Source organism: Loxodonta africana, chromosome 7 (genome assembly GCF_030014295.1).
Source record: "Loxodonta africana isolate mLoxAfr1 chromosome 7, mLoxAfr1.hap2, whole genome shotgun sequence".
Lineage (NCBI taxonomy): Eukaryota > Metazoa > Chordata > Mammalia > Proboscidea > Elephantidae > Loxodonta > Loxodonta africana.
The window spans coordinates 12,804,586-12,827,752 of NC_087348.1; the positions used below are offsets into that span (position 1 = coordinate 12,804,586).

General features: G+C 43.9%; 1 protein-coding gene across 1 annotated transcript in view; it reads right to left on the minus strand.

Moving 5' to 3' along the window:
- The window catches only part of INCENP (inner centromere protein), a 134,209-nt gene that overhangs the window by 103,853 nt on the left and 7,189 nt on the right, over positions 1-23,167 (minus strand). The gene's annotated exons all lie outside the window — the stretch shown is intronic.

The window sequence follows — 23,167 nt, forward strand, 5'->3', positions numbered from 1 at the left end:
TTAGTGGTAGTGAGATCCTCCTCTTTCTGCCTCTGGGATGGTTCATTTTAATCCTAGCAGGGTGGCAAAACTGACCAATCCCCTCATTAGGGTTCCATACACCTTATTTGCATGGTTCCACCCCCATAAGGATGCCATGCACCTTATTTGCATTATTAGCAAGCTGTCTAATTCCCTTGGAGATCCACAAGCACCTTATGTACATAGCCCCACTCAATCCTTCGATGGGAGTTACAAGACCTTGGTGAGAAAGGCCGTATAAAATCGATCCATCTTCAGGAAGATTATACACAAAGTTTAAGCTTTCTGACCCAAGAGGGCAAAGATTACAATCCTCACAATGCCAACTCCTTGTCAGTGAATGTACTTAAAGGTACAGAGGCAGGTGTGATTGACTGAAAAAATAGGAGGCCTATATGAAGAGGAAAGCGGATAGAAAGAAAAGGCCATGTCCTCCCCACAGCTCCACTTCTCTCTCCAAGTTATAGTCTTCCTTTCTCCCTCCTAATCCAAGTAAGCAAAAGCAAACCAAATCTTCTGCCACTGAGTTGATTCCAACTCATGGCAACCCCATGTACTACAGAGTAGAACTGTTCCATAGGGTTTTCCTGGCTGTAATCTTTACAGAAGCAGATCGCCAGGACTCGTCTTCTGCAGCACTCCTGGGTGAGTTCAAACTGCCAACCTTTATGTGAATAGTTGTAGGTAAGTAGCTGAGGGCAAACCAATTGTGCCAGCCAGGGACCACCAATCCAAGTGCCATCCACCAATTTGACAGATACTGACTGAGCACCTGCCAAGTGCTGGGGACAGTTCTAGGCACTGGGGCTACAGCAATGACCATGGCAGTAAGGCCCAGCACTCAGAAAGCTCACATCCTAGTCAGTGGGAGCTGGAAAAAGTTGTACACCTGAAAAACGTTGAAATAGCAAATTTTATGTTATGTGTATTTTTACAACAGTAAAAAAAAAAAAACAGAAGAAGAAAACAAGAAATAGGATTAACTGCTCTAAAGAAGCGAGGCAATGTTGGTTCAGTGGTAGAACTGTCATCTTCCATGCAGGAGACCTGTTTCAATTCTTGGCCAACGCACCTCACGCACAGCTACCACCCATCTGTCAGTGGGGGCTTGTGTGTTGCTATGATGCTAAACAGGTTTCAGTGGAGATTCCAGTCCAAGATGGATTGGGATGAAAGGCCTGGCTGTCTGCTCCCAGAAATCGGCCAATGAAAACCCTACGGAACACAACGGTTCAACCTGCAACCAACCAAGGGGATGGCATAGGATGGCGTTTCATTCCGTTGTGCAGGGGGTCACCATGAGTTGGGGGCCAACTCAACAACAACTGTAAAGAAAAAACAGTAATATTTTGAGGGAAACTGAGTCTTGGGGGGAGGGGCCACTTTGGGTAGGGGTCAGGGGAGGCCTCTAAGGAGCTGACACTTGAACTGAACCCTCAGTGATGAGAAGGAGCCACAGCCCAGCAGATACTTGGGGGAAGAGCATCCAGACAGAGAGAAGAGCAAATAAGGAAACCCTGAGGTGTGTTTGGTCCCGGGGTGGGGCAAACTGTGCTGGACTACTACCTCAAAGGTTGTCTGTCCGAGCCCATCCAGTGGCACCCCAAAGAAAGATTACAGCCGGGAGAACCCTATGGTGCAGTTCTACTTTTTAACACATGGGGCTGCCATGAGTCAAAATCGACTCTACAACAACCGTTCTCCTGCCCGAACCCAGGGATCGAGGGAGATCTCCGAGGAATCTTGGGATCAATTTCTCTTTCATCTGGTTCTTTGCGGGGATGATCATGGAAGCACGAAATTCTATATATCTGCAGGAAGCTTATACACATTTACATTGGGTGTCATCTAGACAAAGCAGAGCTATTTCCTGGGGGTATTACCTCTTTTTCTAGACAGTTAACTAGGTTTTCAACAGAAACCCAAAACTTTCATGAGGACAGAGGCCGGCCTTCTATTTTCTTTTTTTAATGCCTGTCATGGATAGAATTATGTCCCCCCCAAAATGCATGTATCAACTTGGTTAGGCCATGTGTGGTTGTCCTCCATTTTGTGATTGTAATTTTATGTTGAGAGGATTAGTGTGGGATTGTAACATGCCACCATTACTCAGGTCACCTCCCTGATCCAAGGTAAAGGGAATTTTCCTGGGGTGTGGCCTGCACCACCTTTTATCTCTCAAGAGATAAGAGGAAAGGGAAGCAAGCAGAGAGTTGGGGACCTCATACCACCAAGAAAGGAGCACCAGGAGCAGAGCATGTCCTCTGGACCTGCGATCCCTGCGCCTGAGAAACTCCTCTACCAGGGGAAGATTGAGGACAAGGACCTTCCTCCAGAGCAGACAGAGAGAAGAAAGCCTCCCCTGGAGCTGACACCCGAATTTGGACTTTGAGAAAATAAATTTCTCTTTGTTAAAGCCATCCACTTGCGGTATTTCTGTTAGAGCAGCACCAGATGACCAAGAAAATGTCTCATGGAGCCAAACGTCCTAGTCACCTACACAGACTGCCTGACTTCTAGTGCAAAGACTGAGATGATGTAACTTCCTCCCCCAGCAAAATTGTTCCAATTGAGTTCTCTTTGAACACACGGTATGTTGTGAACTTACAAACCAAAACAGTCCTTTTCTGTAAGCCCAAAATGCCTCTTAGAACAAAGGAAACAGAAGCCTTGATCTCTTCCCCCAGGAGACACGGAATCAGACAAGGTATAGATTAACATCCTAGCAGGCTCCTGAGCCAAGGTCAGCCCAAGAAGTCTTCGTTACATAACGGCTCAGCTGCTCAGCATGGCCTCAAAGCTGAGCTCCCTCCAATCTCTGATCCCTGACCCTCATAATAAGAGCCTGCTTCCCATGCCATCTAGCCACTGGCTTGGAGAAGCACAGTTTATTGCACTGAACCAACCAGAAAGATGCTCAGGGGTACATCAGAATGAGTTTAGGAACTTTGAGCCTCCATGTCACCCCTCTCATTCCTTCAGCTGAGACCCTGCTGAATTAACTGTAGACCCCAGAACCCTGAGATTCAATCCCATAGGCTTGGTCTTCTCTATGAAAATAAGAATGGTCATTGCGTGGAGAGGGAGAGAGAATCATCCAAAAGTATCCTCAACCTCAACCCCTCCCAAGTCCGAGGGCGAGCGTCTCTGCCCTGGGTGACCAAGTCTACTTGGTTTCATCTTGGAGTTTCTCGGTTGGCTCTCTTCAGGGTCCTTGAAAAGTCCCTGGGGGCAGTACTTCTCCACTAACTAATGTGGGAGACACAAAGAGAGGCACGAACCCCATTTGGGGAGACATATATCCCCCTCTTCTCCATACAGGGTGCCACTCTGGCAAGCAAAGAAGGAGGCTGGTGAGGGTGACCAGGACAGAAAGGAGGCTGGAAGGCACACCACATGGGATAAAAGCAAGGGAAGTGGGAGTGCTCAGTCTGGAGATGAGGGAAAGAGAGTGGGAGTTGGGTGGGCATCATAGAAGGGGTCACTTGGGTGATGTAGGTGTGACCCTTGATGACAGAACTAGGAGCAGAGGGTCGAAGGAACAGGCAGGGATCACTTCATTCTAAGAAGGAACAGCCTAGTTCCTAGTCCAGCAGAGGAAGAAGCTGCTTCAGGTGGCAGAGACCCTCACGTCACACCACCCCGCCCTGTGCCTCTGGTTCTCCTGGTCCAAGAGGCTGCCCAGGAGAGGCCTGTCAGTGAACATAGCAGTCTGAGACTAGAGCTAGGTGAGACCTGCACTCAGCATCTAGCTAGACTAGACTAGATGACCACAGCACTCAGCCCTCCACACACTCCTTAAAGACAGGACACGCAGCCTTAGTAGCCCATGAAATGCTCTACAGGGGTGGGGTGGGGCAGCACCAAGCCCTGAAATTTGCTGGATGATTTCTATGGTCACATTAACTTCTTAAGCAATCTCCTCGGAGTCAATGAAACAGGGCTTTAAAGGGCCAAGGGAGATGTAGTACATACATACAATGGAGCGTTACTCAACCGTAAAGAGAAAGGAAGTCCTGATGCAAGCCTCAACATGGACGAACCTTGAAGACATTATGCTGAGTGAAATAGGTCAGTCAAAAAGGAATAAATACCGTATAATCTCCTTATATGAAATAAGCAAATATATGTTGTTCTTGTTGTGTGCTGTCAAGCCGATTCTATCTCATAGTGACCCTATAGGACAGAATAGAACTGCCCATAAGGATTCCTAGGCTGTAATCCTTACGGGAGCAGATCACTAAATCTTTCCTACCATGGAACCACTAGAGAACATTGACCTTTCAATTAGCAACCAAGCAACCTTTCGGTTAACCACTGCATGACCAGGGTTCCGTAAGCAAATATGTTGTTGGTGTTACGTACTGTCAACTCAGTTCCAATTCATGGTGACTCTATATACAAAAGAACGAAACACTGCCCGGTCCTGCGCCATCCTCACAATTGTTGTTATGCTTGAACCCATTGTTGCTGCCACCGTGTCAGTCCATCTCGTTGAGGTTCTTCCTCTTTTTTGCAGACCCTCTGCATTATCAAGCATGTTGTCCTTCTCCAGTAACTGGTCTCTCCTGATAACATATCCGAGTACTTGAGACAAAGTCTTGCCATCCTCACTTCCAAGGAGCGTTCTGGCTGTGCTTCTTCCAAGACAGATTTTTTCATTCTTTCGTCCACCATATATTCAATATTCTTCGTCAACAACATAATTAAAAGGTGTCAATTCTTCTTCGGTCTTCCTTACTCACTGTCCAGCTTTCAAAAGCGTATGAGATGATTGGAAATACCATGGCTTGGGTCAGGTGCACCTTAATCTTCAAAGTGACATCTTTGCTTTTGAACACTTTAATGAGGTCTTTTGCAGCAGAGTTGCCCAATGCAATGCAATACAGAATTAACAGGGGTGGGAGGGCGGGAGGAAGGGGGTTTTTTTGTTTAGGGGCAGCGAGTTTACATTAACGGTGTTGGGATAATTTGGAAAAGGTTATCAAGAATGATTGCACAACTTGAAGAATGTAATCAGTGGATCTTCATCGCCAAAAGAAAAAAAAATTTTTTTTTAAGTGCTAAGGGAGGTATGGGGTCAGAGCTGTTTGGCAGAGCGGGTGGCCATTGCAAAATCTAGGCCACATGAACCGTCTTAATAATGTGGGGCACCTGACTGGTTATAAGGTGTCTTCACATATGCCCAGCCTCACAATGACCCTGTGAGGTGGGTAGAGCAGGTATTGTATCAGTCATCCTCCAAAAAGGGGAGGAAGATGGGCCTTGCTTCCTGAGGCCCTACCCTGCTCTAGATCTTTCACGCCTGCCTTTAAGGGTCTGGAGGGAAGTGAGAGCGGTGATCCTGCCAGAGGAATCCCTCCATACCTGGAGCTCGGGCTGAAGGCAGACCAATTTACCAAAAAACAACCTGCAGAAAAACAACCCGGCAAAAATCAGTTTGCCTGTTCATCCTAGAGCCCCAAGCTGGAAGCAATTTCTCCCACTCTAAACTTTGAGCCTGTCTTCTTCCAGAAAGTTTTTTTTTTTTTTTTGTAATAATTTATTTTTGTTGTTGCCGTGGAGAATATACACAGCAAAACATACACGAGTTCAACAATTTCAGCATGCACCATTCAGTGCCATTGATTATATTTTTCCAGTCGTATAATCATTCTCACCCTCCTTTTCCAAATTATTCCTCTGCCATGCTCACTGCCCCCTAAGCTTCTATCCAACCTCAGAAAGTATTTTTTGTTTCTTTGTTTATTATAAAAAAAAAATAATAAAGCTCCGCATACCGTTAAAGGTTGGCCCCAGTCATCTCAATTCCTGACCCTCTCTTTCTCCTAGAACTTGTATTTCCAGCCGGTGGAGTTTAGACTTTGAGACTTCGTTTATGTAAGTAGATTTGTTGACCACCGCTCATAAAACAAGGCTTATGGCCCCTTTTATGATGCTTTTAGCTTAGGACCTTCTGTTCTTAAATTGCCCTGAGCAAAGCAGGTACAAAGTCTTGACTCTCCACCCACAGCTCAGAGCAGGGTGTCTGCTAAGGAGAAGTTAAGTAACTATCTACAGGACAAATGGGTGGGTGGATGGGTATGTGGGCAAACAGATGACTGTTAGGACCTTTCAAGGGCCACCACTCACCAGGCATGTGATTCCCCCATCTACGGTTGTAAGCTTGAATGTTTGGTTCACCCATCCTTTCCCCAGGGACAGAATAGGGACCTCCTCGTGCCAGAGAGCCCTCTTACCCAGTCTCTTTGTCTCTGAAGGGAATTCTCCAGAAATGCCTCTCATCTGCAGTGTGATTAGTATAACTTGGAGCCCACACAGCTCCTTCTCAAGAGCATTTGCCTCTAGAGCTTTCTCTCCGAGCCTGGAACAAAGGGCTTTGTTATCAAGTGGGGGCCTTCTCCAGCCTCTACAATTACCAGCCCTGTACCTCCCGCTACAAAATGTTCTGCCTGAGGCCATATTATCTCAGAGAGGCTGGGATTGTTTTGGTAGTTAGGACCCTAAACCTCAAACAAGGCTTTTCACTTGAAGTGAATCCTCTAGGGAACAGAGTAGAAAATCCAGAAATAGCCCCAGCTGCATACGGAAATCTGTCATATGACCAAAAGGTCTCTGGTAAGCACTCAACCACTAACTGGAAGGCTGGGGATTTGAACCTATCCAGAGGCACCTTGGAAGAAAGGCCTGGGGATTTGCTTCTGAAAGGTCACAGTCATGAAAACCCTCTGGAGCACAGTTCTACTCTGCAACACCTGGGGTTGTTGCCATGAGTAGGAATCGACTCAACAGCAACTGGTAGTGTTGTAGGACAAGGCAGTATCACAAATTGTGGGGAAAGAATGGATGTTTTAATAGGTGGTGTTAAGATAACGCGTGCTGTGTACCAGAATACGTTCCAAAGGAGTGCGAGATTTTAATGTAAAAATGGAACTGTACAAGTACCAAAAGAAATCTTTCTGTAATTTGAGAATGGAGAACTTTCCTAACTCTGACTCAACATCCAGAAGCAATGAAGGAAAAGAGTAATAAATTTGGAGGAAACAAATTTTATATGACAAAAATTTAAAAAGCAAAATTTTAAGACAGATGACAATGGGGAAAAATTGCAACCTACCTCACAAAAGAGTTAATATTCCTAGTATATAAAGAGCTTCTAAAAATAAATATTAAAAAGGACAACAACCTGAGAGAAAAATGCTCTAAAAATCTGAACTGCTTACAGAGAAAGAAAGGGAAACGTCTCAGCTACATTAAAAGCTGCTCAACTTCGCTTATAGAAAAAGAAATGCAACATGCCCCGGGGAGCCATCTCACCCTGATTAAACCAAAACCAAAAACCAAACCCGACTTATGGTGACCCTGTAGGACAGAGTAGAACTGCCCCATAGAGTTTCCAAGGAGCGCCTGGCAGATTCAAACTGTGGACCCTTTGGTTAGCAGCCGTAGCACTTAACCACTATGCCCCCAGGGTTTCCTGACCAGGTTGGCCAAAATCCAAGAGTTTAACAAAATGCCTTTTTTAACCAGGCTGTGAGAAAACAGGCATTTGCTCACTTTGTTGGTGGGAATGCAAAAGGGTACCCATCCCTAAGAAAGGGAATTTGGCAATATCCAGTAAGTTTGCCCTTTGATCTTGCAATCCCACTTCTAGGAATCTCTATCTCAAAGATACACTGGAAACGGTGCAAAAAGACACAAGCACAGGCTGTTTATTGCCACTCTGTTTGTAACTGCAAAAGGCTGGAAAGAAGCCAGATTCCATCAGTGGGGCCCGGCTGAATAAACAACCACACAGTAGAGGACTCTGCAGCCACCAAAAGAACACGGAACATCTCTGTATACTAATGCAATGTGATCTCCAGAACGCATCGTTAAAAGAAAAAAACAAAATGGAGAAAAGTGTGTATAACGTACTATTTAGGTAAGAGGGAAAGATACAAATCTGCATATAAATATCTATTTTCTTGTATGTAAAAAAATAAATATTGGTGGTTTAAACAAAAAGAAGGAATAGGGTGGTGGGGGGAAGAACAGAAACTAGGCCTCATTAAATATATCTTATTTCGTAGATTTGATTTGGATTATCTACATATTTTCCATAATTATAAAACTAAATTAAATTTTAAAAAGCAATTCCTAACCCTCATCCGTTGCTGCTGGGAACGCGAAATAGCATAGCTGTTTTGGAAAACAGTCTGGCAGAGCCTCGAACACCTAGAGGTAGAGCTGCTATACGACCCAGCGTGTTCACTCCTAGGTATATACCCTGGTGAGCTAATAGAAGTGACACGAGCAAACATGCGCACACCCCTGTTCTTCGCAGCACTATCCACAATAGTAAAAAGGTGGAAACAACCTAAGCGCCCATCAGTGGATGAACAGATAAGAAAAATGCTGTGCATACATACAATGGAAGACTACTCAGCGATAAAGAGAAAGGAGTTCCCGAAACACCTTGGAAAATGGATGAACCTGGAGGACCTTACGCTGAGCGAAATAAGCCAATCACACACACACAAAAAATGCTCTCATTTTTATGAAATGACATGAAGAAGTAAATATGAAAAAGAAAATCAAGACGAGCTTCCCATCCCCCACCCCACCCTGCCTCCTCCAAAAGTAAAACAAAACGAAAAAAACAGAAGACATCCCCACCGGCTAAACAAAAATGGCAGTCGTTCTTTTACAGAAGGCATTGCCAAGCCATTCACTCTTCAGGACAGTCACATGTACGGCATTTCTGGAACTGCGTGGGGTTGTTGTTGTTGCTAAGTGCCCTCCAGTTGATTGCGACTCATAGCGACCCTGCCTACAACAGAACAAAACACTGCCAGGTCCTATGCCATCCTCACAATCGTTATGCTTAAACCCATTGTTACAGCCGCTGTATCAATCCATCTTGTTAGGGTCTTCCTTTTTTTTCCTGCTGTCTACTTTACCAAGCATGATGTCCTTCTCCAGCGATTGATCCCTCCTGACAACATGTCCAAAATATGTGAGACATAGTCTCACCATCCTTACTTCCAAGGAGCATTCTGGTCGCACTTCTTCCAAGACAGAGTTGTTTGTTCTTTTGGCAGTCCAAGGTATATTCCATATTCTTCTCTGGCACCACAATTCAAAGGTATCAATTCTTCTTCAGTCCTCCTTCTTCATCATCCAGCTGTCACATGCATATGAGGCAACTGAAAACACCATGGCTTGGATCAGGTGCACCCTAGTCCTCAAGGTGACATCTTTGCTTTTGAACACTTTAAAGAAGTCTTTTGCAGCAGATTTGCCCAACGCAATGCATCTTTTGATTTCCTGACTGCTGCTTCCATGAGTGTTGATTGTGGATCCAAGTAAAATAAAATCCTTGACAACTTCAATCTTTTCTCCATTTATCATGATGTTGCTTATTGGTCCAGCTGTGAGGGTTTTTGTTTTCTTTATGTTGAGGTGTAATCCATACTGAAGGCTGTGGTCTTTGATCTTCATTAGTAAGTGCTTCAAGTCCTCTTCACTTTCAGCAAGAAAGGTTTTGTCATCTGCACAACATAGGTTGTCAATGAGTCTTCCTCCAATCCTGATGCCCTGTTCTTCATATAGTCCAGCTTCTCGGATTATTTGCTTAGCATTATTTGCCTCATGCATCTGTCAGTTTGTTGTGCTGTGGGGGCTTGTGTGTTGCTGTGATGCAAGAAGCTATGCCACCGGTATTCAAATACTAGCAGGGTCACCCATGGTGAACAGGTTTCAGCTGAGCTTCTAGACTAAGCCAGACTGGGAAGAAGGACCTGGCAGTCTACTTCTGAAAAGAATTATCTTGCTGAAAGTTCAACTTCAAGAGTGGCTTCAAGTCTGAGTTAGAAGGGTGTCTGGGGGCCGTAGTCTCAGGGGTTCTTCTAATATCTGTCAGACCAGTAATTCCGGTTTTTTGTTTTCTTTGTGTGTGTGTGTGTGTGTGTGTGTGTGTGTCCAGGACCCTCTTTTGTAATCCCAGTCAGAGCAGTCAGTAGTGGTAGCAGGGCACCATCTAGTTCTTCCAGTCTTGGGATAGTGTAAGCTGTGGTTCATGAAGTCCACTAGTCCTTTGGACTAATTGCTCCCTTGGGTCTTTAGTATTGTTCCCTTTCCTTTGCTTCAGGCTAGAAGAGACCAATAGTTGTATCTTAGATGGCTTCTCAAAAGCTTTTAAGATCCTAGACGCTATTCACCAAAGTAGGATGTAGAACATTGTCTTCAAGAACTGTGTTGTGCCAGTTAACGTAGATGTCCCCCAAGTCTATGGTCCTTTGCCTTCAAGCCTGGGAACTTAATCCTGTGAGGTGTTTAGTTATATTTAAGAGGTTTCCCTGGTTGTGTCACTTGTGTGCTCTATAGTAGTTACCATAACCCACTGCCATCAAGTCGATTCCGAGTCATAGTGACCCTATAGGACAGAGTAGAACTGCCCCAGAGGGTTTCCAAGGAGGCTGGTGGATTCAAATTGCGGACCTTTTGGCTAGCAGCCGAGCTCTTAACCACTGTGCCACCAGAGCTCTGGAGTTACCTTAGTTGTCCTGTATTCCTGCATTCCTCCTAGTGTCCTCCTTGCCTTGGTCATGTTGTGCTGACTTCTCCCATATTGTGCATTGCCTTTCTCTTCGCCAATATTAACTCATGTCTACTATCTCTTTGATCATTTTCCCTCCCTCCCCCTCCCACTCCTGGTAATCATCAAAGAGCCTTTTTTTTTCTTTTCCTATGTGTAAACATTTTGTTATTACGTTGTAAAAGCAGTCTCACACAATATTTGTCTTTTTCTGATTGACTTATTTGACTCAGCATAATGCCCTCCAGATTCATCCGTGTCGTGAGCTGTTTCGAGGATTCATCACTATTCTTTATTGTTGCATAGTATTCCGTTGTGTGTACGTACCACAGTGGGATTGCTGGATATGGTATTTCTATTTGCAGCCATTTTCCATAGTGGTTATACCATTTTACATTCCCACCAGCAATGAATAAGAATCCCAATCTCTCCACATACTTGCCAACATTTGTTATTTTCTGATTATTTCCAGTAATGTCAAAGTGAGATGGTATCTCATTGTAGTTTTGATTTGAATAGCTCTAATTGCTAATGATGGTGAGCATTTCTTCATATGTTTCCCAGCAGTCTGAATGTCTTCTTCCGTGAAGTATTTGTTCATTTTCTTTGCCCATTTTTTAACTGGATTGTTTGTCTTTTTTTTGGTTGAGATGTTGAAATTTTCTATAAATTTTAGAGATTAGACCCTTGTCGAATATGTCATAGCCAAATTTTTTTTTCCCCCCAATCTGTAGGTTCTCTTTTTACTCTTCTGGAGAAGTCTTTTGTTGAGCTTAACTATTAGGAGGTCCCATTTATCTGGTTCATTTTCTTCTATGTGTGTGTTTTTAGTTATGCTTGGTAATCTATTTATGCTGCATACTAGAGCCCCTAGCATTGTCCCTGGTGGCACAGTGGTTAAGCATTGGGCTGCTAACCTTTTGTCAGCAGTTCAAATTTACCAGCCAATCCTTGGAAATGCTATGGGGCAGTTCTACTCTGTCCTATAGGGTTGCTATGAGTTGGAATCAACTTGATGACAACGGGTTAACCTTGTCCCTAATTTTTCCTCCATGATCTTTACAGTTTTTATTTTATATTTAGGTATTTGATCCATTTTGAGTTAGTTTTTGTGTATGGTATGAGGTATGGATCCTGCTTCATTTTTCTACAGATATGCAATTTTGTCAGGTCATTTTTTGAAGAGACTGTCTCTTCCCCATTCAATAACCTCTAACCCTTTGTCAAACATCAGCTGTCCGTAGGTGGATGGATTTATGTCTGGGTTCTCAGTTCTGTTCCATTGGTCTATGTGTCTGTTGTTTGTACCAGTACCAGGCTGTTTTGATTACTGTGGCTGTATAGGAGGTTCTGAGATCAGGCAGTGTGAGGCCTCCTGCTTTGTTCTTCCTTTTTAATAAGGTTTTACTTATTTGGGGCCTCTTTCCCTTCCATATAAAGTCAGTGATCAGTTTTTCCATCTAGGTAAAGAATGCCGTCGGGATTTGAATCGGGATTGCATTATAACTATATATCACTTTGGGTAACACTAACATTTTCACAATGTTAAGTCTTCCTATCCAAGAGTAGGATATGTTTTTCCATTTATGTAGGTCTCTTTTGGTTTCTTGCAATAGTGTTTTGTAGTTTTCTTTGTATAAGTCTTTTATGTCCCTGATTAGATTTGTTCCTAAGTATTTTATCTTTTGGGGGGCTATCGTAAATGGTATTATTTTCATGATTTCCTTTTCACAGCTCTCTTTGTTGATGTAGAGGAATCCAATTGATTTTTGTATGCTAATCTTACATCTTTCAACTTTGCTGAATACTTCCATTAGTTCCAACAGCTCTCTTGTGGAGTCTTTAGAATTTTCTATGTCTAGAATCATATCATCTACAAATAGGGATAGTGTCAATTCTTCCTTACCAATGTGGATGCCCTTTATTTCCTTTTCTTGCCGTATTGCTCTAGCTAGGACTTCAAACACAATGTCGAATAAGAGTGGTGATAAGGGGCATCCTTGTCTGGTTCCCATTCTCAGGGGACTGCTTTCAAATACTCTCCTTTGAGGATAATATTAGTTGTTGGTTTTATAAAAATTCCCTTTATTATGTTGAGGAATTTCCCTTGTATTCATTTTTTGCTGAAATTTTTTTTTATCAGGAATAGGTGTTGGACTTTATCAAATGCCTTTTCTGCTTCGATTGATATGATCATGTGATTCTTTCCCTTTGTTTTATTTATGTGGTGAATTATGTTGACTGATTTTCTAATGTTGAATCAACTTTGCATGCCTGGTATGAATCCCAGTAGGTAGTGATGTGTTATTTTTTCGATATGCTGATGTATTCTATTGGCTAGGATTTTGCTGAGATTTTTTGCATCTATATTCATGGAAACCCTGGCGGCGTAGTGGTTAAATGCTACGGCTGCTAACCAAAAAGTCAGCAGTTCGAATCTGCCAGGCGCTCTTTGAAACTCTATGGGGCAGTTCTACTCCATCCTATAGGGCCGCTATGAGTCGGAATCGACTCGATGGCACTGGGTTATTTTATATTCATGAGGGATATTGGTCTGTAGTTTTCTTTTTTAGTGGTGGCCTTGCCTAGCTTTGGCATTAGGGTTACAGTGGCTTCATAAAATGAATGTGGGAGTATTCCTTTTCTACGTTCTGGAATAGTTTAAGTAAAATTGGTGTCAACTCTTCTCTGAATGTTTGGTGGAAGTTTTCCAGTGAAGTCATCTGACCAAGGCTTTCTTTTTTGTTGGGAGTTTTTTGTTTTTTTTTTTTTATCACATCTTCAATTTCTTGTTTTGTTATGGGTCTGTTCAAATTTTCTACCTCAGTGCTAGTTTAGGTAGGTGGTATAACCCAAAAAACCCAGTGCCCTCGAGTCGATTCCGCCTCATAACGACCCTATAGGATGGAGCAGAACTGCCCCATAGAGTTTCCAAGGAGGGCCTGGCAGATTCGAACTGCCGACCGTTTGGTAGGTGGTATGTTTCTAGAAATATGTCCATTTCCTCTAGGTTTTCAAATTTGTTGGAGTACAACTTTTCATAGTATTCTGTTATGATCCTTTTTATTTCAGTTGGTTCTGTTGTAATGTCACTAATCTCATTTCTTATTCAGGTTATTTGCATCTTCTCCTGTTTTTCTTTTGTCACTTTGGCCCGTGGTTTGTCAATTTCATTAATGCTTTAAAAAAACCAGCCTTTAGTCTTGTTGATTCTTTCTATTATTTTAAACCGTAATAGGTTAACAGATCATGCTAACAAACAGAAAGACAACCAGACATAATGGTTGGAAGAATACATCACCCGTAAAGTATTTTTGCAAAAAAAAAAAAAAAATTATATATATATATATATATACACATGAGATCTGAATCAGATCAAGCTTCTAGATTTAACCATGAATTTTCGGGAAATTCAAGGAACAGAGGAACATGTTAAATAATATCACAAAGACACAATTAGCACAACCCAGACTACGAGGGACAGGGGGAAGAAATGGAGGGGAAATCTATTAACAAGAATCTAAAGAGACCTATTAAGCAGTCACAGATCTTTTTTGGATCCTGATTCAAACAAACAAATTAGCTATTGTCTTTTTTTTTTTTTAAGGCATTTGTAAAACAGTAAACCAAAAAAACAAACCAGTTGCCATACAGTCAATTCCAACTCAGGGCGATCCCATGTGTGTCAGAGTAGAACTGCTCTATACGCTTCTCGATGGCTGTAACCTTTAGGGAAATGTAAAACTGACTAGAAGTCTGATGACATTAAGGAATTATTGTTTTTTTCTGTGGTTGTTTTAAAAAGGCAATCATTCCCTTTTAGAAATATGTACTAAAATATATAACATACGGAATGATATAATGTCTGGGATTTGCTTCAAAATAATCTAAGAGGTGGGAAGTAGGTGAATAAAAAGGTTTTTTAAAAATTAAGTGATTCCTGCACAGGAGAGGCTGACCCTTAGCCTTGGGCTCATTATCCCAACCTTCCCTGCACTGACCAGCCCTAGGAGAAGAGGCCTCCCTGGCTTAGCTCCAAAGAGGACCCAGCCACTTGCCACAGTGGTGCAGCCATGCTGTGTTACCCCAGACCAGGCTGTCACCCCAGTTTAACTGTGAGAGCCAAACCAAAAAACCAAACCCATTGCCATTGAATCCATTCCAACTCATTTCAACCCTATAAGACAGAGTAGAACTGCCCCATAGGGTTTCCAAGGAGTACCTGGTAGATTTGAACTGCCAACCTTTTGGTTAGCAGCCTTAGCACTTAACCACTACACCACCAGGGTTTCCACTGTGATAGCAGTGATGGGCAAATCCAAGAAAGAAGGGAGTCATGGCACTGGTGCCAAGAGAGGTCCCTGCAGCCCAGGCCTTTCAACAAGGTACCCCACCTCTCCCGAATCATTGCTGAATTGGCTTGGTTTGAGTATTTTACCTTCCATCACAAGGACAGGGCACTGCCATTATTCAGTTCTCCCGTGGCTCTCTCAGGCTCTAATCCCATTTGTCTGAATGTCATCGAGACTCTTATCACTCCTCTCTACTGACTACAGGTCTGCAGTAGCATCTCTAGGGACGTGGGATGTGCAGACCACACCAGATGACACTGTCAGAGGGGGTGACAACAAAATGACTGTCTATAAAATTTTGTGCAGCGTTACAGCAGAAACTTTTTTTTTATTAAAATATCCCTAGAATTAGTTATAACAGCAAAAAAACTTTTCGTAAACCCAGCTTACGTGTACCAAAATACCTACAAGGCTAAAACGTTATGCTAATTTACTTTTAGAACCTTAAGTTTTTTTTTTTTTAATACACTCAGGAAACCCTGGTGGTGTAGTGGTTAAGTGCTATGGCTGCGAACCAAAAGGTCAGCAGTTCGAATCCACCAGGCACTCCTTGGAAACTCTATGGGGCAGCTCTACTCTGTCCTACAGGGTCGCTATGAGTCAGAATTGACTCGACGGCAACAGGTTTGGGTTTTTTGGTTTTTAATACACTCCAGTCAGAGGTGTCATTATTACCCAGTTACAATGACACCTGGAATCACGTAGGTTCACCTGCGTGGCTACAACCACATGCTGCTGTTTTCAGGAGAAAAACCAAAAAAGGCTTCCCCTCAGTTACTAATAATGTTATTCGTCAATGTATAAAGATTTTACAAAACAATTTTGTTGTTACTATTCATGTAATCTAAGAAATATTACATTTAAGCAATTTATAATTCTATTTATCACATATCATTCTATGTTTAAAATTGATAATATACATTAGTAAGGATTCTGTATGGTCCAGCACGGGAGGAGGTCTGTGGGAGAAAAGGGTGACACGATGAGTTATTGCACTGAGTGATAGCAGCCATAGTGACGCCACTGAAAGTCTGCCTACTTGGACAGCTGTGAACATCAGAAGCTCTGCTCAGCGAGCTCTGCCTCTCCAGAACCTGGCTCAGAGTTAGGCTTATAGTGGGCAGTCAACAAGTGTCTGCTGGATGAATTCCAAAGGAATTAGGTTTAGTTGGCTCTACAGCCAGACTCGGTTAATCTCCTCTGTTTTCTCCAACTAGAAGGAAGGCTCCTACATGGAAGTACCCAGGGAAGAAATGCAGGTGTCCTAATCTCCAGTTGACAAGTGACCACACCAAGGCCCAGAGAGATTGGCAACTTGCCCAAGGCCACTCAGCTAGTTAATGGCAGATCTCGGATCAGGTCCAGCTGGCTCTAGGGCTGGTGTTCTTTCAGGGGCAAACACACAAATCACTATCCATGGCCTCAACTAGGCTGGTTACTCCATTAGGCACAACAGACCCAGGCCGAGGGTTTGCGAGCTTTGCAAGGGCCCAGGAAAATGTATTGGCTCTTAAATTCAGAAATAAAACATCAAAATCAATCACAGTAAATGTTTACAAACCATAACACTGTCATCTACTCAACTACAATTGAGCTCAACTCCTATTTAATTATTTTTCGATTATATTGAATGGGGGATGGGGGGTGTATTCTAATGTGTTTGACATTATGTGCAGTGGAACCTCCAAAATTTGAGTGCTGAGCCTTTGTAGGTCTTCAAGCAGACCCAGATACAGTACTGAACTCTGAAAGGTGGCAGGCCAGGGTGTCCCAGCTCCAGTGTCCTGGTCGCCAAGATCCTTCGATCGTTTCGTAAAATCAGATACCACCAAGTCGGGGTAAGGAGCACTTGGCAGAAATGTCTACTATCTCCAGTGAGCCCCAGGGCCCAAATACCATTTAGAAGGAGTCATCAGCTCTACCTCCTCGGTTTGCTGAAACAGCCATTTAGAATCAGATAATCCAAGAGGCAGTCCCTGCTCAAGTAAGACCTTGTCAGACAAAGTCAGAAAAAGGACATTTTTACAATGCTTGTGACACGAGAGAGCAGGGTGTCTTAACCTACCTCTGGAAGAAGAAGGAGGCCTGCAGCCCTGGATGCTGCTGAAAGACAGCCTGAGGCTGAACGACAGCAGATTTGAGAAAATCACAGAGAAACGGGCCAGAGCCCTGGTGGAGCCATGCCTGAAGCCCACCTTCTCTGGGTTTTTGATTACATGAGCCAACAAATCCCTTTTGTTGCTTAAGCTACTGTGGGCTGAGTTTTTGTTGCTTGAAAGCAAAATCATCAGGAAAGTAATGTGTTCAGACTCCACAGGGAGAGGACAACAGAAGCTCCACATTTGGTACCTCCTGCACTCTTCCTTATGTGCTTCTTTCCTTGGCTGATTTTCATCTGTATCTTTTTCCCTTTAATAAACCATAACCATGAATGTAACAGCTTTCAGTGAGTTCTGTGAATCCTTCTAGTGAATTATTGAACCTGAGGGTGAGGGGGTTTGAGTAACCTCCCCAAACTTGCAGTTGGTGTCAAAGGGAGGGTCGTCTCGTGTGTAGACTATGCTCCCTCTAACCATACCAACCACTGCCGTTGAGTCGGTTCCAACTCATAGCGACCCTATAGGACAGAGTAGAACTGCCCCGTAGAGTTTCCAAGGAGTGCCTGGTTGGCTGAAACTCCCTGCAGAAAAACAGACCATTTGTAATTTGTTTTGGTCAGTTATGTTGTTGCAGTCAGGTGCCATCAAGTCAGTTCCGACTCATAGCCACCCTATGCACAACAGAATGAAACACTGCCTGGTCCTGCACCGTCCTCACAATTGTTGTTATGGTTGAGCCCATTGTTGCACCCACTGTGTCAATCCATCTCATTAAGGGTCTCCTCTTTTTCGATGACCCTCTACTTTACCAAGCATGATCTCCTTCTCCAGGGACTGACCCCTCCTGATAACATGTCCAAAGTATGTGAGACAAATTCTTGCCATCTTGCTTCTAAAGAGCCTTCTGGTTGTACTTCTTCCAAGAGAGTTACGGACAGTGCATAATGAGGCCTCATTTACAGTTGCTAATTGTCACATGCCTGGTCTGAGGTCTCAGGTGGGTATCTGGGCCGGAAGGACCCAAGGTAGCCTTTACAGCAAGCAGCTGTGTTGGGCAAGGTGGTCACTGAAGACCTTTATAGGGAATGCGGGACAGACATGGTTATGAGCTCCTCGGGGCAGACACAGAGTATTTTCATCACTGTCCCTCCCTGGCCCTGGCCAGTGCTCAGCAGTCACTTGGTAGATATGTGTGAAATGAATAGTCTAATTGTTAAATTTCCCTTCTAGTCGTTCTCCAGGTCTTAGTTTCTTAGTGGTGCCGTAATGCAAAATACCACACCTTGGGTGGCTTAGAGAACAGAAATTTATTTTCTCACATTCTGGAGGCTAAAAGTCCAAGACAGGGTCTCAGCCAAGTCAGTTCTTCTGTGGCCCTCTCTCTTAGTTTCCCGCAACTGCTGGCAATTTTTAGTATTCCTTATTTCAACTGCCTCCAGCATCTCACAGCGTCTCTCTCAGTGTCTCTGTCTCTCTGTGTCTTGTGCTCCCTTCTGTAAGACACCTCTCAGAAGGGATTAGGTTCAGGACTCACTGTACTCCAGCACGACCTTATTAACATAACCAGAGAAGACTCCTATGCTGATGGTGGTGGTGTACCATTGAGTTGATTCCAACTCATAGCAACCCCATGTGACAGATTAGAACTGTCTCATAGGGTTTTCTAAGCTATAATCTTTATGGGATCGGATCACCAGGTTTTTCCTCCCATGGAGCCACTGGTAGGTTTGAACTGTCGACCTTTCACTTAGCATCCAAGTGCTTAAGTGCTGCGCCACCAGGGTTCCTCTCTCTCTCACTCCCTCTCTCTCTGTAAATACATACATATATATATGTATTCACACACACATGCGGTTCCCATGAGTTACAATCAACTTGATAGCAACGGGTTTAGTTTTTTTTTTTCATATAGATAGATATTTTCACATATATTGAAGTTTCCATGTTGTTGTTTGCTGTCAAGCTGATTCCAACTAATAGTGACCCCATCTGACAGTACAGCAACAGCCCCATAGTTTTCTGGCTGTAATCTTTACGGAAACAGATCAACAGGTCTTTCTCCCTCAGAGTTACTGGGTGGGTTAAAACTGACAATCTTCGTGGTTAGCAGCCAAGCGCTTAACAGTTGCACCACCAGGGCTCTCTAGAAACGTCCCATACATGCTGTTTTTATCATTGACAGTTTCCCCCTTCCCTCTCCTTTCTCCCTTTCTCTGCAACCTTCACCACCAATGATAACCGGTTGGCATATAGTCTCCCATGCCTTTTCAGGCTCATAAAACCATATGTAAAATCTGTCACAGAAATTTAATCTCAGGAAGCAGAGGAACATAATGGAAGACAGCTGACTTGGGGGTCAAAAGTCCTGGGTTCTGGTCCTTGGCTCAGCTACTTTTTTTTTAAATTGTACTTTACATGAAGGTTTACAAAGCAAACAAACTTCTCATTAAACAATTACTACACATATTGTTCTGTGACACTGGTTGCCAACCCCACAACCTGTCAGCACTCTCCCTTCTCGACCCTGGGCTCCCCATTACCAGCTTTCCTGTCCCCTCCTCCATTTTCATCCCTGCTCCTCGGCTAGTGTGTCTAACCTTTGGCCGAAGGGTGAACCTGAGGAGTGACTGAGCTACTGAGCCATAACGGTGTCTGGGGGCCATACTCTTCCGGTTCCTCCAGTCTCTGTCAGACCAGTAAGTCTGGTCTTTGTGTGTGTGTGTCTGTGTGTGTGTGTCTGTGTCTGTGTCTGTGTGTGTCTGTGTGTGAGTTAGAATTTTGTTCCGCATTTTTCTCCAGCTCTGTCCAGGACCCTCTACTGTCATCTCTGTAGGTGGTGGTAGCCAGGCACCATCTAGTTGTGCTGGACTCAGTCTGGTGCTGGCTGTGGTAGTTGTAATCCATTCGTCCTTTAGACTAATCTTTCCTTTGTGTCTTTGGTTTTCTTCTTTCTCCCTTACTCCAGGTGGGGTGAGACCAATGAAGTATCTTAGATGACCACTTACAACTTTTAAGACCCCAGACACTGCTCAGCAAAGTAGAATGCAGAACTTCTTCTTCATAAAGTATGTGATGCCAACAGAGCTAGATGTTCTCTAAGACCATGGTCCCCAGAGCCCTCAGCCCAGTAATTTGGTCCCTCAGGGAGTTCGGATGTGTCTATGGAGCTTCCATGACCTTGCCTTGGACAAGCTGTGCTGGCTTCCCCAATACTGTGTACTACTCTTCACCAAAGTTACCACTTATCTATCCCCTCTTTAGTGTTTTTCCCTCCCACTCCCCCATTCGCTCCTAACCATCAAAGATTGTTTCTTTTTGTGTGTAAACATTCTCATGAGTTTTTACAGTAGTGGTCTCATACAATGTTTGTCCTTTTGTGATTGACTTATTTCACTCAGCGTAATGCCCTCCAGATTCGTCCATGGTGTCAGATGCTTCACAGATTCATCACTGTTCTTTTTCTTTGCTTGTATTCCACTGTGTGTATGTTTGTTTATCCATTCACCTGTTGATGGGCACCCAGGTTGTTTCCATCTCTTTGCTATTGTAAAGAATGCTGCAATGAACATGTGTGTGCATATGTCTATTTGTGTGACCGGCTCTTATTTCTCTAGGATATATTCCTAGGAGTGGGATTGCTGGATCATATGGTATTTCTATTTCTAGCTTTTTAAGGAAGCGTCATATCATTTTCCAAAATGGTTTTATAGGCTACTAACTTTCTGTGTAAACCTGGGCAGCTCCCCTCCCCTCTCTGGGTCTCAGTTTGCTTCCTCAACTAGCCCAGGGCTTAGCCCAAAACTGGCATTTTAAAATGTCCGCTGAACAAAAGTATTAGATTAGATTGTCTCAAACGTCCCATCTTGGCTTGAAAATTCTGTAACCCATGAAGGAATCAGTTGCCATTTAGATGATTTAAAAGATGATTTAAGTTGATTGAAACAGGTGTTGCACATGACAGAAAAAACATGGGGCTGCCCCTGAATCTGGGGAAGGAGGCAGCTCTAATAATAGCACATAGCAGAGGGGGCAGGGAGGAAATGGTTCCAGGGGACTGTCTGGGTCTAGTACCCAGAGGTGGGGTGGATATTGGGCAGGAGATGTGGATCTTGAAGAAATCACCAATTCCAGGAAAAAAGCAAACTATCTGAATTCCCGCCACATACACTATTGAAGCACAGATAGACGGGTGAATAAGTAAAAGAAAATTAAAAAATTCGAGCTACTTAATTCCAATCAATGATTCCCAAGAATTACAAAAGGCAAGGATGTTGGAAAGGGGGTTGGAACAGAACCAAAGAAATGGGACTGCAAATAACATGTAAGACCTTCTTCCCTTGGGAAGGTTCTCTTAGGTCTGACTCAAGCTGGCAGGCCATTAAGCATCTGTCTGAGACCACAAACTCTGTCAGAAAGGTGGGTGAGTCCTACACTGAGAAAGCTAAGGGTAGCCTGAGGCCCCTACCGAGGAGCTGGCATTGTCATAATTTAGAAGTGGGTCACCCTATGGTTTGTGATATGTGGTCAGCTTCAACTCCAGGGACCCAGAGGCTCCTTCAGGAAAGTTTGAGTAGTGTCACAGCTTCTTAACCCAGCAGTGTCCACCTGTGGCTCTGGAGAGGCCTCCAGGCCCTAGGAGGGACAGCCAAGCCCATGGGGACACTGTAGGTCTGAGGAGTTAGCCTTCACCCTTATCAGTAGTACGCTCCAGAGAAGTACCTCCAGGTCTCAAGAGTAGGCCTGGACCCAGCTGCCCTGCTCAGGGATGCCACTGAACACTCAAGGGTCGCTAGGCTTCCTGGTCATCTCTTAGGCCTACCAGCCACCAGCACCACACTCAGGAGATAACTCAAGACCATATCCACTCTCTGCGCCTGCTATGGGATCCCCAATACTGCCTTTTAAAGAATCACAAAACTCCAACCAAGCGAACAGATTTTAGTTACTAATCAAACCAACCTATTCATTTTGAAAATCACATGTTACTGCTTGGCTGTTGGAATCCCAGCAACTACTTTGAAAGTGCCAACTGCCAACTCAGCTGCCCTGAAGGTGGCCAAAGGTGGGTACTGACCCACCTTCCCCAGGGACTCAGGTACAGGAACTGCTCTCCCAACGCTGTCCGCCTTCAGGGAGATCTCAGAAGTCTCCAGGCAACAGGAATCTCCAAGATCATCTTCCTCCTACACATCTTGTGACCAATCTGTGCTGATTTCCAGAATTGCAGAATTTCCACATTCTCGAACATGTCAGGACACCAGCTTTCGAAAATTACCCCACAAGTAGACTCCAGATTCCTCAGGTCACAGCCCTGTCTCTCACTAGGTGTGTGACCTTAGAAAGGCAGTCACCTAACCTCTTTGAGCTTTACAATGTGGGCCACCTGCCCGTTATGAATTGAATTGTGTCTCCCAAAAATAGTGTGTTGCCTTTGGAGAGTGGTGTCTGGGGTCTTAAACGCTAGCAAGCAGCCATCTAAGATGCATTGGTCTCAACCCACCTGGAGAAAAGGCAAATGAATAACATCAAAGACGCAAGGTAATTATGAGCCCAAGAGACAGAAAGGGCCACATAAATCAGAGACTACATCAGCCTGAGACCTGAAGAACTAGATGGTTCCCAGCTACAACTGATGACTGCCCTGACAGGGAACACAACAGAGAACTCCTGAGGGAGCAGGAAGGCAGTGGGATGCAGACCTCAAATTCTTGTATAAAGACCAGACTTAATGGTCTGACTGAGACTAGAAAGACCCTGGAGGTCATGGTCCCCAGACTTTCTGTTAGTTCAAGGCAAGAACCATTCCCAAAGCCAACTCTTCAGACAGGGACTGGACTGGACTACAAGATAGAAAATGATACTGGCAAGGAGTGAGCTTCTTGTCTCAAGTAGACACAAGAGACTATGTGGGCAGCTCCTGTCTGGAGGTGAGATGAGAAGGCAGAGAGGGACAGAAGCTGGCTGAATGGACACGGACATACAGGGTAGAGAGAAGGAGTGTGCTGTCTCATTAGGAGGAGAGCATCTAGGAGTATATAGCAAGGCGTATATAAATTTTTGTGTAAGAGACTGACTTGATTTGTAAACTTTCACTTAGCACACAATAGAAATTAAAA